The sequence below is a fragment of the Chelonia mydas genome, chromosome 1, assembly GCF_015237465.2.
Source record: "Chelonia mydas isolate rCheMyd1 chromosome 1, rCheMyd1.pri.v2, whole genome shotgun sequence".
NCBI classification, from domain to species: Eukaryota; Metazoa; Chordata; order Testudines; family Cheloniidae; genus Chelonia; species Chelonia mydas.
Genome location: NC_057849.1, coordinates 85,754,553 through 85,767,928, shown reverse-complemented (window position 1 = coordinate 85,767,928; position 13,376 = coordinate 85,754,553). Strand labels below are relative to the sequence as shown.

Here is a 13,376-nt window from a genome sequence, read left to right as displayed (position 1 = left end):
AATGAATTTCTCTTCCTCTAGCTACTATGAACCAGCTACATATCTGGCAGAAACCTAGGACTCAAGGCACAAAAAGCCTTGATCACATATTTAACTCCTTCACTTCAGCTTTCAAGACTAGTTATGGAACCCACACTTGTGTTATCACTGTTTAGAAAATAGACAGACACTTGTTAGTTGAATTCTTTACACACCTTATTATTTTCCTTAGTAGTGTTGGCAGTATAGTTTAGATAGAAGTTTTTTCTTCAACCCTGAACTATTTCAAGTGGTGTCTGGATTTCAGAAACAATGGTTGATCCAGAACTGAGTTGCTCTTTAGAAATGTGCAGTTTCCAAGGGTAAGATGTCAATTTCAAATGAACACATTAGGTGCCTTCAGTGTTTGGGGTTCAGGTTATTAAATCACAAGATTATTCACTTTGTGCTGTCTTTAACCCATGAAATGGAAGTAACACATAGGAGAATTTGAATGTTTTGGGACAAGAAGCAGCTTTGCTCTTCCAAGGATATTGAACTGTTTGTCCTTAAAATGCGTGATCAGAGTCTAAACTACATTTTTGGCACCAGTGACAAAATCCAGATGTTCACCCAATTTGCAAGGTCCAAGAACTGACTCTACAGTAGATAATTATAAAAACATGATCCTGCAAGGCGCTGGGCATCCCCACCTCAGTGGCAGTTGAGGGCACTCAATATCTCATTGGACTAGCTGCACTGTGTGTTTATACCTATGTACCAAACTCTCTGAAAGGTTTTCTCCCCCAGCTCCCATAGTAAAATAAACCACATCTGATCTTCTCCTTGTCTTTCCTCAGGGGAACTTCAGTTTGACTGTAGGAACCATATCTGTGTTCCTCTAACATTTTAAAACACAAACGTGATTTTTATAATTCTAAGGATCTCTATAGTGAAACAGTTGCTGCCAGTTTTGCATTACAAATCTTTTTCCCAAATAGTGACTCCAAGTCATGGACATCAAAGAAATTGATTTTACTCCTCATAGCTATTGGCAAAAAGACATAGCTTGACTCTCCATGGGTAAGAAAAGACAGTGTCTCTTGTTTTCAGTCCTGTGAATGAAATAAAACAAACCGTATTTCATATTTCTAAATTAAAATCAATATATGGTACATCCACAGCTGCCAAAACCAGTTTGCCTCCAAAATATATTTTCATTACAATTTCAGCATAAATGTTTTAATATAAGAACATTCAGTGAAGTTGTCAGAAAACTTAACTGTAGGTCAAATCTTGTTCGCCCTAACAACACAAGTAATATCTCTTCTCTAAAAGGGATTAATTATATGAGTAAGCATAATTCAGCCTTACACATTATATAAATAATATGACTATATGAGATAATGGTATTAGTGATAAATATCTAACAGACTGAAAGAAATAAACAAATCTCCTAAGCTCTGGTATGTTGATTTTTAACAGAGTAATGGAATTTTACTGAGGAGTTTGGATAAGAGGTGCTTGCGTTCTAATTTTTTGTCCAGTCACCACTCATTAAACAGCAAGATGCACAATGCAAAAGAAAAAAGTAACATCTAGGATGGTTCTGGGAAGTTTCACTGTATCTTGAATGCTGAGACTATAACATTAATAAATCCTTAGGGTTTTACGCTTGACAACAGCATCTATTTCTAGGGGACATTAATTACAGTCACAGCTTTCTTGGTTACTTTACTTAGAGCATGATAAACTCACATTTGTGTCTGTTAATGGATTAAAGAAAGATCTAAAAATATATTATTTTCTTTTGTATAAACAACTTCTTCTACAGAAGGTTTTGAATTCAGAGAAAGCAGATCGTTTAATTTTATTTCTTTTAATTTCACATAAGTGCTTCACAAAACAATTATATTTGATTACATACTCATGTGATTACCTAATAAAAAATCCCAATATAATTTTACCCCATTTTCTTTCAAAATTTGCACCTGATTCATTGAATATTTTAGAGCAATGAATTTAATATGTTCTATACTCCTTACTAAGGTGACATTCATGTAAGCCTGAACCAATAGAAATGGAATAGATTTCAGTTTTGAGTTAGAGCTGAAATAGAAATTTCCAACGTTTGGGAAATTCCAATATTTCAAAAACAAAAAACAAACAAAAAAACCCACAACACTCCAAATTTGGACCAAAAAAATCAAAATATTCTGAGAAATATTGCAGAAAAGTTAAAAAAAAATGTTTTGTATCAATTGGTAATGTCAAAACATTTAGATATTAACAATGTTCCTGGATCAAAATGTTTCATTTTGGTTTGTTCAACCAAAGTGAAACATTTTGTTTTGGCTTGGTTCAGTATGAAATTGTGTACCCCTTACCCATGAGGTTGTGTCATGGGGGTTATAGTTCGACTGCCGCATATCCCCATTGTCTTCTATGGGCCAGATTCTTTGACCAGGCAACATGACCACATGGACTTATGATGCACCACATCTGCTCAATCATATGAGAGAGTGCTGTACATCATGGGAGATGTAGTCCAGCTAGGAAACCCAGCCAATAGAAAAGAGTGGGGGTATGAGGCACCACATCAATTAAAGTGGATACAGATTAATGTTGATCCAGCCTGACCCACAAAAAAAAAAAAAAAAAAAAACCGAAAAAAAAACAAACCTTTCAGTTTGGTTTGACAGGCCAAAATGTTCTGATTTGGCTTGACCTGACACACAACAAAATATTTCATTTAAATTTTTTATTGGGAAAATTGAAAAAAAAAAAGTGAAATGGAAATTTTTCAGTTTCCAGAAACTTTGTCCATTAAAATGTACTTTGATGGAAAACAATTTCCAACCAGCTGTATTCAGAGTACTAGAACTTGGTGCAAAATAGTTATCACTCAACAAAAACCTAAATTAATTTAACCTTTTATGAATGTATTCTGGATGTATAGAGTTATGAAGATAGCGATAATGGTTGCCTAATGAAGGTTACATCAAGCTTTTCTCTTTGACAGGAACTTCAAATTTCACTGGGGCTGACACAAGAAATTATTTATTTGTGTCTGGCTTTTTTGTTTCTTTTAAACAGGAAAGTGTTTTTAGGCATCTCTGCTTTGTTGACAGTAACTGGCCACAGACACCTGTCCTAGGGGGAAAAAGCAAAGGTAGGAAAAAGTCCACACCCTTCAGAATTTTGCATGGTTTTCCCTCCAATTTTGTACCCTGTTTAGAAACATGAACATTCAAATGGCTGTGTTGGAAGTATAAACATGTTTCTCCCCAGATCTTTTAGCTTTTCTCTTCAAAAAGGAATAAACTGTTGTGGGGGAGAAAGGAGGGGGGGGGGGCGAGAAGAACTTGAACAAGACTGCTTAGCTGCCTCATTGATGGTGCATGGCTGACGAGCCAGGACAACACCTCAACAGTGAAAAGGTTGCTATTTTAACGTTTGGTTGGGCTAGAACAGTTGTTCTCAACCAGGGGTATGTGTACCCCTGGGTGTACATACAGGTCTTCCAGAGGGGTACATCAACTTATGTAGGTGTTTGCCTAGTTTTACAATAGACTACATAAAAAGCAGACGCAAAGTCAGTTCAAACTAAAATTTCAGACAGACAATGAGTTCTGAATACTGTTTTTTATACTATACATTGAAATGTAAGTACAGTATTAATACTCCAGTTGATTAAGCATTTTTTCATTAACAGTGTGCTATGACTCTTATTTTTATGTCTGATTTTGTAAGCAAGTAGCTTTTAAGTGAGGGGAAACATGGGGGTATGCAAGACAAATCAGCTTCATGAAAATGGGTACAGTAGTCTGGAAAGGTTGAGAGCCACTGGACTACAGTTTACTTCATTGCCCTTCTCCAGTGCCTTTAAAAAAAAACAAAAACAAAAAACAACAACTCTACAACTTCCATAGAAAAGTACCTGGAGACCCAGAATTCACTCACTGACGATTTTTGGTAAGGATTGCACAGTGTCAACCTCCCTATAATCAAGTCCAAAAGAATAAAAGGAATTAACTTAATTATTAAGCACCAAATTTATAAAATCTCATGATAAAGAAACATAATAAATAAATTATATTTTACGACATAACATTGCTACGTTATAAGCCACATATATTATCTGCACAGTGGTATGTAAACATAAATAAAGAAAACAAATTAAATCTGAACAGGTCAGTCCCCACAGAAACACAATGAGAAGAAATGCAGATTTTCCAAAAGCTTAGGTTGAGTTCACCTGTCTCAGTTAGAGTTTTTGATCACCAAATCTATACAGGCTGCTGAATCAAAAGCAACATCTTCCCTCCACTTACTTGTAGAAATTTTCAGCTGGAATGCATGCAGATTCTTCCTCCTCCTCTGCTGAAATTACTCAATTACCTACTCAGCTAACCAATTAACCAACTGCTCAGTTAAGTACATAGATTTAAAAAATAAAAATAAAAAAAAACCCAACCCTGATACAGGAAAATACAAGACCAAAAACAAAAACATCTTAATGATTCTTTCCCCATTATCACATTTATGTTATAGGCATAGCTATAGGGTGTGCAAAGAGGAATAAGCGCGGGGAGAAGTGCAGCCAGAACCACAAGAGGTTCTGGAGGAGCCGGAATAGGGGCCGCAACCTGGCGCATTCAAGATAGACATGTGCCATGTTCTCCCTCATGCTGCAAAAGGGGCAGGCCTTGGGTGGCTGTAGAAGTGGAAGGTTGGACGTATGACCAGGGAAGAGTATAAAAATATTGCTCGGGCATGTAGGAAAGATATCAGGAGGGCCAAATCGCACCTGGAGCTGCAGCTAGCAAGAGATGTCAAGAGTAACAAGAAGGGTTTCTTCAGGTATGTTGGCAACAAGAAGAAAGCCAAGGAAAGTGTGGGCCCCTTACTGAATGAGGGAGGCAACCTAGTGACAGAGGATGTGGAAAAAGCTAATGTACTCAATGCTTTTTTTGCCTCTGTTTTCACTAACAAGGTCAGCTCCCAGACTGCTGCGCTGGGCATCACAAAATGGGGAAGAGATGGCCAGCCCTCTGTGGAGTTAGAGGTGGTTAGGGACTATTTAGAAAAGCTGGACGTGCACAAGTCCATGGGGCCGGACGAGTTGCATCCGAGAGTGCTGAAGGAATTGGCGGCTGTGATTGCAGAGCCCTTGGCCATTATCTTTGAAAACTCGTGGCGAACGGGGGAAGTCCCGGATGACTGGAAAAAGGCTAATGTAGTGCCAATCTTTAAAAAAGGGAAGAAGGAGGATCCTGGGAACTACAGGCCAGTCAGCCTCACCTCAGTCCCTGGAAAAATCATGGAGCAGGTCCTCAAAGAATCAATCCTGAAGCACTTAGAGGAGAGGAAAGTGATCAGGAACAGTCAGCATGGATTCACCAAGGGAAGGTCATGCCTGACTAATCTAATCGCCTTTTATGATGAGATTACTGGTTCTGTGGATGAAGGGAAAGCAGTGGATGTATTGTTTCTTGACTTTAGCAAAGCTTTTGACGCAGTCTCCCACAGTATTCTTGTCAGCAAGTTAAGGAAGTATGGGCTGGATGAATGCACTATAAGGTGGGTAGAAAGCTGGCTAGATTGTCGGGCTCAACGGGTAGTGATCAATGGCTCCATGTCTAGTTGGCAGCCGGTGTCCAGTGGAGTGCCCCAGGGGTCGGTCCTGGGGCCGGTTTTGTTCAATATCTTCATAAATGATCTGGAGGATGGTGTGGATTGCACTCTCAGCAAATTTGCGGATGATACTAAACTGGGAGGAGTGGTAGATACGCTGGAGGGCAGGGATAGGATACAGAGGGACCTAGACAAATTGGAGGTTTGGGCCAAAAGAAATCTGATGAGGTTCAATAAGGATAAGTGCAGAGTCCTACACTTAGGATGGAAGAATCCAATGCACCGCTACAGACTAGGGACCGAATGGCTAGGCAGCAGTTCTGCGGAAAAGGACCTAGGGGTGACAGTGGACGAGAAGCTGGATATGAGTCAGCAGTGTGCCCTTGTTGCCAAGAAGGCCAATGGCATTTTGGGATGTATAAGTAGGGGCATAGCGAGCAGATCGAGGGACGTGATCGTTCCCCTCTATTCGACACTAGTGAGGCCTCATCTGGAGTACTGTGTCCAGTTTTGGGCCCCGCACTACAGGAAGGATGTGGATAAATTGGAGAGAGTCCAGCGAAGGGCAACAAAAATGATTAGGGGTCTAGAGCACATGACTTATGAGGAGAGGCTGAGGGAGCTGGGATTGTTTAGTCTGCAGAAGAGAAGAATGAGGGGGGATTTGATAGCTGCTTTCAACTACCTGAAAGGGGGTTCCAAAGAGGATGGCTCTAGACTGTTCTCAATGGTAGCAGATGACAGAACAAGGAGTAATGGTCTCAAGTTGCAATGGGGGAGGTTTAGATTGGATATTAGGAAAAACTTTTTCACTAAGAGGGTGGTGAAACACTGGAATGCGTTATCTAGGGAGGTGGTAGAATCTCCTTCCTTAGAGGTTTTTAAGGTCAGGCTTGACAAAGCCCTGGCTGGGATGATTTAACTGGGAATTGGTCCTGCTTCGAGCAGGGGGTTGGACTAGATGACCTTCTGGGGTCCCTTCCAACCCTGATATTCTATGATTCTATGAGTGCTCACGGCTCCATGAAGGAGCCGCCAACTGATGTCCCCGGCAGGCTGTGGGACCAAGGTGGAATAAAGGCTGGCCCACCGGGACTCCTCACCCTCTTGAGGTGGAAGATAGTCCTGCCATTTGGTGTCGGGGCAGGACGCGAGGGTGAGGAAGTGCAGTGTGTGGAACATGAGTGTTTACAGATGGTTTCTGGGCACGGTTCGAAACCGGATTGGCTGCAAGGTATGCAGCCAGCTTGGAGTGTGGGAGCAGGGAGGCCGCGGGGGAAGGGAGGGCTCACTGAACAGGGGCTGAAGAAAAATGTTTGGAGGGCCAGGGGTAAGCGGGGAACACCCTCTTGCAGGGCTCGCCACAGGAAAATGACAGAATAGGGTGACAAGGCAGCCTTCACCTCCTGGAGTATGCGCCTAGGGGTCGGAAGGGTGGAAAGCCCCATGCGTCGACTGAGCATGTGGGGCGTCACCCAGTCCTCCCGTTGTAGTCCAGGAGGTCTCCGTCTCTGGTGGTTTCTGCCAGGAACAACCTCCAACACACCGAGGGAGACTCCACCACCTGCACACGTAGATCAAGGTTGTGTAGCAGGGGCTCCGGTAGGAGGTCCGCCCCCTCGGTGGCCACAAAGGACCTGGTCGCTGAAAAAAGCTTCCAGGTCCGGAGGAGGTCCTGGTAGAAGACCAGCAGCTCAGCGACATCTCGCGGAAGGCTTCTCGGATGGAGGAAAAAAAAAAAAAAAAAGAGCTGCCAGTTATATCAGAGCCCTCGGAGGCGGCGGAGGAAGGCATGCACCAACGTTCTCCACGCCGGACTACATGCACCATAAAAGAGCCTCTGCAGGGCCTGGAGGAAGAAGACATGGACCTGGCTGTGCAAGCAAACCAGGCCCTGTCCTCCCTCCTCCAAGGGAAGACTCAGGACCCCTGCAGAGACCCAGTGCAGCCCTGGCCAGAAGAACTCCAGAGCCATCCTCTGGAGCCTGTCCAGGATCCTCAGGGCTGGGCTAAAGGGTGTTAAGCCAGTGCCAGAGCATGGACAGGACTAGCTGGTTCTGCACTAGCGCCCTCCCTCACAGGGAGAGACACCGAAAAGTCCTGTCCATCTCTGCAGCTGCTCACCCACCCTGGCCTCCAAATCCTGCCAGTTCTCCAGCGGAGAAGGATGCATGCACTTCCGAGAACTCGGCCAGAGAGAGAGGTAGCTCTAGCCGGTCCCGGTCACCTGCGCTGACCGTCGGGAGTCAGTCCCAGAGCACTCTGCAAGCGGTAGGATCGGTCGGATCCGGGGAGAAAAGGTATGCATAGAAGGTCTGGGCCCTCTCGCACATCTCCCCCGGATCTGTGAGGGGGGTGCCATCCTCCAATAGAAGGCAGGTGATGTGCTTCTTGGCCCCCCTCTTTCTCCAGGGCGTAGAAGAAGCGGAAGTCACGATCCATCTCCCGTAGGAGGTGGATGCGGGATTGAACAAAAGCACCCCGGGCCCGATGGTCGTCGAGGGCCCGGAGCTCCTCCCGCTTCTTCCAGCACGCTCTGGAAAGGGATGGATCCTCAGGACTGGCGACCAGAAGCCTCTCTAGCTCCAAGACCTCCCGTTCCAACTGCTCTATTGCCGCATCCCTCCATCGGCTGGTGCCCCGGGTGTAGTTACGGCAGAGGACCTGGGCGTGCACCTTCCCCAGATTCCACCACCGCCACGCCGAGGGAAAGGCACGCCGCTGCCCTCGCTAGGCCAGCCAGAACTCCTGGAAGGACGCCATGAAGCCCACATCCTCCAGCAAGCTGTTGTTAAAATGCCAATAGGCCGGCCCCGGCCTCTCCGCACGGAGAGAGGCCGTCACGGTGACCAGATGGTGATCTGAAAAAGGGACCGGCCGAATGGTGGAGGAGTGGGCCCGTGAAAGATGGACGCATGACGATTAGATGCGGTCCAACTGGGAGTGGCACAACCGATGGGCCTCCACCAGGACCTAGGTAAACGTTGAGACATCGTCCGGGTGGTGGTCGCGCCAGACGTCCACCAGGGAGAGATGGTCGATGATCTCCCCGAGTGGTCCCAGTCCTCGAGGGTGGCATTGAAGTCCCCGCCCAGGACCAGGCACTCAAGGATCCAAGGAGCCGAGGAATGAGGACGCCTGCTGATAAAAACGCAGCTGCCCCAGGCCCGATGTCGGGGCATAGAAGTTAACGAGATTGACTACAAACCCCTCCATGTGGACCCGGAGGTGCAGCAGGCGGCCTGGCAGAACCTCGGCGACCCCCAGCACCTCGGGCCATAGGTTGGGGGAGAACAGGGTTGCCACTCCAGCCATATGAACTGTGAGATGGCTAAAATAGACCCTGTCCCCCCACTTCAGCCACCAACTGTCTTCGGCAGCCGGATCCGTATGGGTCTCCTGCAGAAAACCACAAAGTACCCCCCACTCCCAAAGGAAGGAGAGGAACCTGCAGAGACCCATCCTGCAGCCCCGGGTGTTCAGTGTTGCAAAGGTGATAGGTGCCATGAGGATGGCTGGGGGAGATCCTTTCTGGCAGGGACGCTCATGGCCCCCAGTGGGCCATGAAGCAAACCGTGACCAACCCCGAAGGTGAGCAAGGAGTCATGGAAGCCACGGGCCCGATGGTAAGCCGCGGCACCCTGCTTCCCAATCCTCTTACCTTCCCCCATGAGGTCCTGCACAGCCCGGAGGACTTGATAAAAATCACCCCATCACTGCAGAGCGAGCTGCACCTTATTGCAGGAGCCACAGACATCTTCTAGGAACTCCTGCAGCTCCTCTCACAGATGATGGGAGGGTGCGGGGTCACTGGCCCCCGGTTGTCCTCCAGTGGGGCCCCTGGCACAGCACCTCGGCCCACCGAGACAGGTAGGCAAGGGGCAGACCCTCAACGTTGCACCCGATGGGCCGGTGCTATGTGGCCCGCCTCAGACCCTGACTCAATGGGGGCGGCGGAGGGAAGATAGCAGCCCCTAATAGGTCGGGACGAGGAAACACAAAGGCTGCTCCCTGGGCGTCACCGGCTGGAAAAGGGAAGAAGATGGCCCCAGGGGCGGCAATGGCATTGTGGGAGGTGGAGGGGATACAGACGGGGTCAGAAGTAGGGGCAGGGCAGGGGTCAGGAATAGGGTCGGGGAGAGGGGCAGAGGCAGGATCCTGGGCCCCAGTAACCGGGCCGCCGGGAGGTGACTCCCCTCGGTCCGGCTCAGGGATCTGAAGGATGGGGAGAGGGTCCCCAGCGATGCCGGGCTCAGGCTCAACAGCAGGTGTGACAGCCACGGTATCAGGAGGTGGGTAATTTTCCAGCGGGGCCCCGGCCTGAGAAGGAAGTCGGTTGTCCCACGCCAACGGGAGATACCCCGGTAACTCGGGTCTGGCTGCGAGGCGTTGGCCATCGCCTAAACTGGCTCGGCAGCCATCAGCGGAGCGCCACCTGCAGCCGGGCAGGTCGAAGAGTCCAGGGGACCCTCGGAGGCAGGAGCAGAAGCAGTGGTCATGGGGAGGGGGCATGGGGGGGGGGTAAGGTCGCGCAGATCGAAGCCCGCTGGCAGAGGGTCATCCTCCCCCTGGGTGACTGGAGTCAGACCCAGGGCCTTGATCTCCTCATAGATGGAGGGGAGATCACCTCCCACCACCCCGAGGCCCTCCCCGCCTGCGCCCGGAGTGACACCCGCTTTGGGACTCGCATGGGCTTCAGGTGGTAAGAGGGCGGGAGGGGCTCTATCGGAGGCCTCGCGGGGAGGGACCCCGACGGAGGGGAGGTGTACCCCTCCAGTGCTGCCACGTCTTCCCCAGCCGGCACCAGTGGATGGAACGTGGCTGTGGGCAGGGTGGAAGGCTCAGCAGCGGTGCTCCCCTTCCTGATTTTCCAGGGGTCCTCTGCATTGGATGGCAGGAGCGGAGCTCGAGCCTTCTGCTTGCCCCGCTTTCCCTGTACTAGGATCCAGTCCTCCATGGCATCGTCTGTGGGCTGAGTAACAGGGGTTGGGTCTAGGGGCAGGGAGGATGATTCGGGGAGGCAACGGTGGGGCATCATGAGGGGGGGGCAGACCCTCTCCCACGCCCGGTGATACCCCCACCGTGCCCTCCTCTGCAGGCCCCGCTAGAATGCATGCAGCAGAAGTGGGGCTCTCCCACTCGTCTGGGCACACTGGGGGAGTACCCCTTGGGCACGAGGGGGAGCAGTGGTGGGCTGAGAAGGAGGAGGGGTGGCTCCGGGTGCCTGGCAACCAGGTGCTCTGGCGATGACGGGGCTGGCGTCCTGCCGGTGCTCAGGGGTCCCGGGCGCTCCTCCGGGCCGGGCCAAGGGTCAGTCCTTCCGGACATGCCCAATCGCCTGGCAGAGGTAGCATCGGGCCTCCCCCGTGGAATAATGCACTCAGTAAGGGGCCCCCTGGTAGAGGACCAAGAAAGATCCCTCTAGCGTCTCTCCACCACGCGCCGCCGGCGGCACTTGCATCTGCACCTGCCGGCAGACCAAGAGGATGTGACAGAGGGCAGGGTCTTTGCAGCCCAGGGGAGAGGGCTGATAATGGAGATCGGTTTCCCCAGCGTAGAGAGGGCAGGCAACAGGGAAGCATTGGGGAGGAAAGGAGGAACAGAGGTCACGACTACACGGGCACCCAGGTCCTCCAGCGGCTCCAGGAGGACAAACACACACCCCCACTGCCAGATCCTTCTCCACCACCTCCTGGGCAGCGGCCTCCGAGGCAAGGAAGAAGGCGACCTTGCCATACATTTTAGAGGCTGCCACAATGGCCGTGGGCCCCACCACCCTCGCCAATGCCCGCACGTAGGTCTCCACGTGGGGCGAGGCGGGCACCAGGAGGCAACGGACGCCGTGCTTCCTGGTCAAGGTGGGGAAGAGGCCCCGGCCACTAGGGATGGTAACAGCGGCAGTGGCTGGAGAGATGACATAGTAGTTGGCGGGGGGGCACTGCCACCTGGGCATACGCTCTGGGGGCTGGAGGGGGATGCCCACGGTGCTGGTGGAGGGAACAGTGGGGAGGAATGCAGCGGTTGATGGCAGGGCCACGACAGCGTGGGCAGCCCCTGCCATGGAGGGCCTAGTCTTTTTAGCGGGGCTCTTTCCTTTCTTTTTACTCTGGCTCTTCCCGCCGGCTGGGGGAGCGAGAGATGTGGCAGCGGTGGAGGTCACCCCATCGCCCGCTGAGGCCAGCGCCCCAGCGGGGGCAATAGCCGGTGGTGCGGCAGCGGCGGTTGAAGTAGAGGCTGGGGGGGCATCGGGAGGGCAGGCGGGGGATGGGGGGGGCAGGGTCCGCCCCAGGGATCCCACCCGTCTTGTCTCCCACCACGATGAGCTGTGATGGAGGGGAAGGAGGGGGAAAACACCAGAGAAAGGGGTGAGAGGCGAAACAGGTCAACCACTCCTCCCCGCTAGGCTGCGGGCAGGGGAGGAGGGTGCCAAAATGGGGGGAGGCAAATAGGGGGCTACCAGAGACTCTGGGGCGGGGTGGGGGGGTCAGTCACCAACCTAGGATGGAAGTCCGGCTCCTCTAGCTGCACTAGGAGAGGGAAGGTAACACTAACATCAGGGGGGTGCAGTGATCAACCAAAACGGGGGGGGGGGGGGGGGGCACAAGCACATGGGAGTGGGCATAGGCACACGAAGGGAAGGCTGATCAGAGCAAGGGGGGGCCGCAAAGGAAAGGGAGCAACCAGGCTGGGGGTGGGGCAAGGGAACCAAGGGGCTAGCTGTAGGGCTGGGGCGGGACAAACAAACCAACCAAACCTCAGAGGGAAGAGGGCAGGGCTGGCAAACAAACTGGACTCGCAAAGGGCTCAGGCAAAGAAGCTGGGGGGGGGGGGTCAATCCAAAAAAGGTGGGGGGAGGGGCACATGCACCCAGGTGCGCTTGCAAAAAGTCACAGGGCTGCATGCCCAAATGGTGGAAAAGGGTGTGGCAGGCCAGGCAAGCAGCTGAGTCCTAGAGGCAGGAACTTGAGGCAGATGGTATGTGGCTGGTGGGGGTGGTAGAGGGGGCAATGGTGGTGGGGATACACAGATGGACCAGGGGGGGCAGGCTCCACACCACACTCCCTACATCCCCAAACACAGTCAGGACCCCCACCACAAAAGCACAGTTCAAAAGTCACTCACTCCTTATTGGTCCCTCCACAGTGGTCTCCAGAGTCTCCGTACACTCCCCCAGCAACCAATGGTCCTATTAGTCCTCTTCCTGCTCCAGGATCCAGCAGCTCCCTAGGACAAACACAGTAGAAGCAGCAGCTCCAGGAGCCCTGGCAGCCAGACAGGAAGGACCCCCACAGGTGGTAGTAGTGGGGTCCTGATTTCTCCCCTCCAAAGGTGGGGGGGAGGAGGGGCAGGCTAGCAACCCCCCCTCACTCAGCAACAGCAGCAGTCCTCTGAGGAAGGAGAGAGCTCCAGCCAGCAGCAACAGCCCAGGGCAGCCAGAAAGGAAGAGCCAGCTAGGCAGCCCAAGTAGACACACAGACACTCTCTCCAGCTCCGTGGGGCTCAAAAGCCAGCCCTGGGAGAGAGCCGGGCTGAGGCCAGGAAAAGCTAACCTGATTGGGGAAATGGCCACAGCTGGGCCATGCCCCAATCAGGCCACATCTGGGCCTATAAAGGGGCTGCTAGGCTGAAACTTAGTCAGAGTCTCTCTCAGTGTTTAGAGAGGGAAGGGCCTGGCTGTAGGGACCTGAGGGAATACTTAAATTAGAGCAGGGATGAGGGGAAAATGCCTTGGGAGCAGGAGGGTGGCTCTGGTCTGAAAACTCCTAGGCTGCAAGACCTAG

General features: G+C 51.0%; 1 long non-coding RNA gene across 1 annotated transcript; it reads right to left on the bottom strand.

Moving 5' to 3' along the window:
* Positions 1–311: 311 nt before the first annotated feature.
* LOC122463633 lies at positions 312–13,129 on the bottom strand. Its single transcript, XR_006287179.1, has 4 exons — positions 12,964–13,129; positions 12,718–12,819; positions 3,899–3,959; positions 312–1,073 (listed from the first exon to the last, which is right to left on the bottom strand). It is a non-coding gene; the product is annotated as an uncharacterized LOC122463633 (long non-coding RNA).
* Positions 13,130–13,376: the final 247 nt, after the last annotated feature.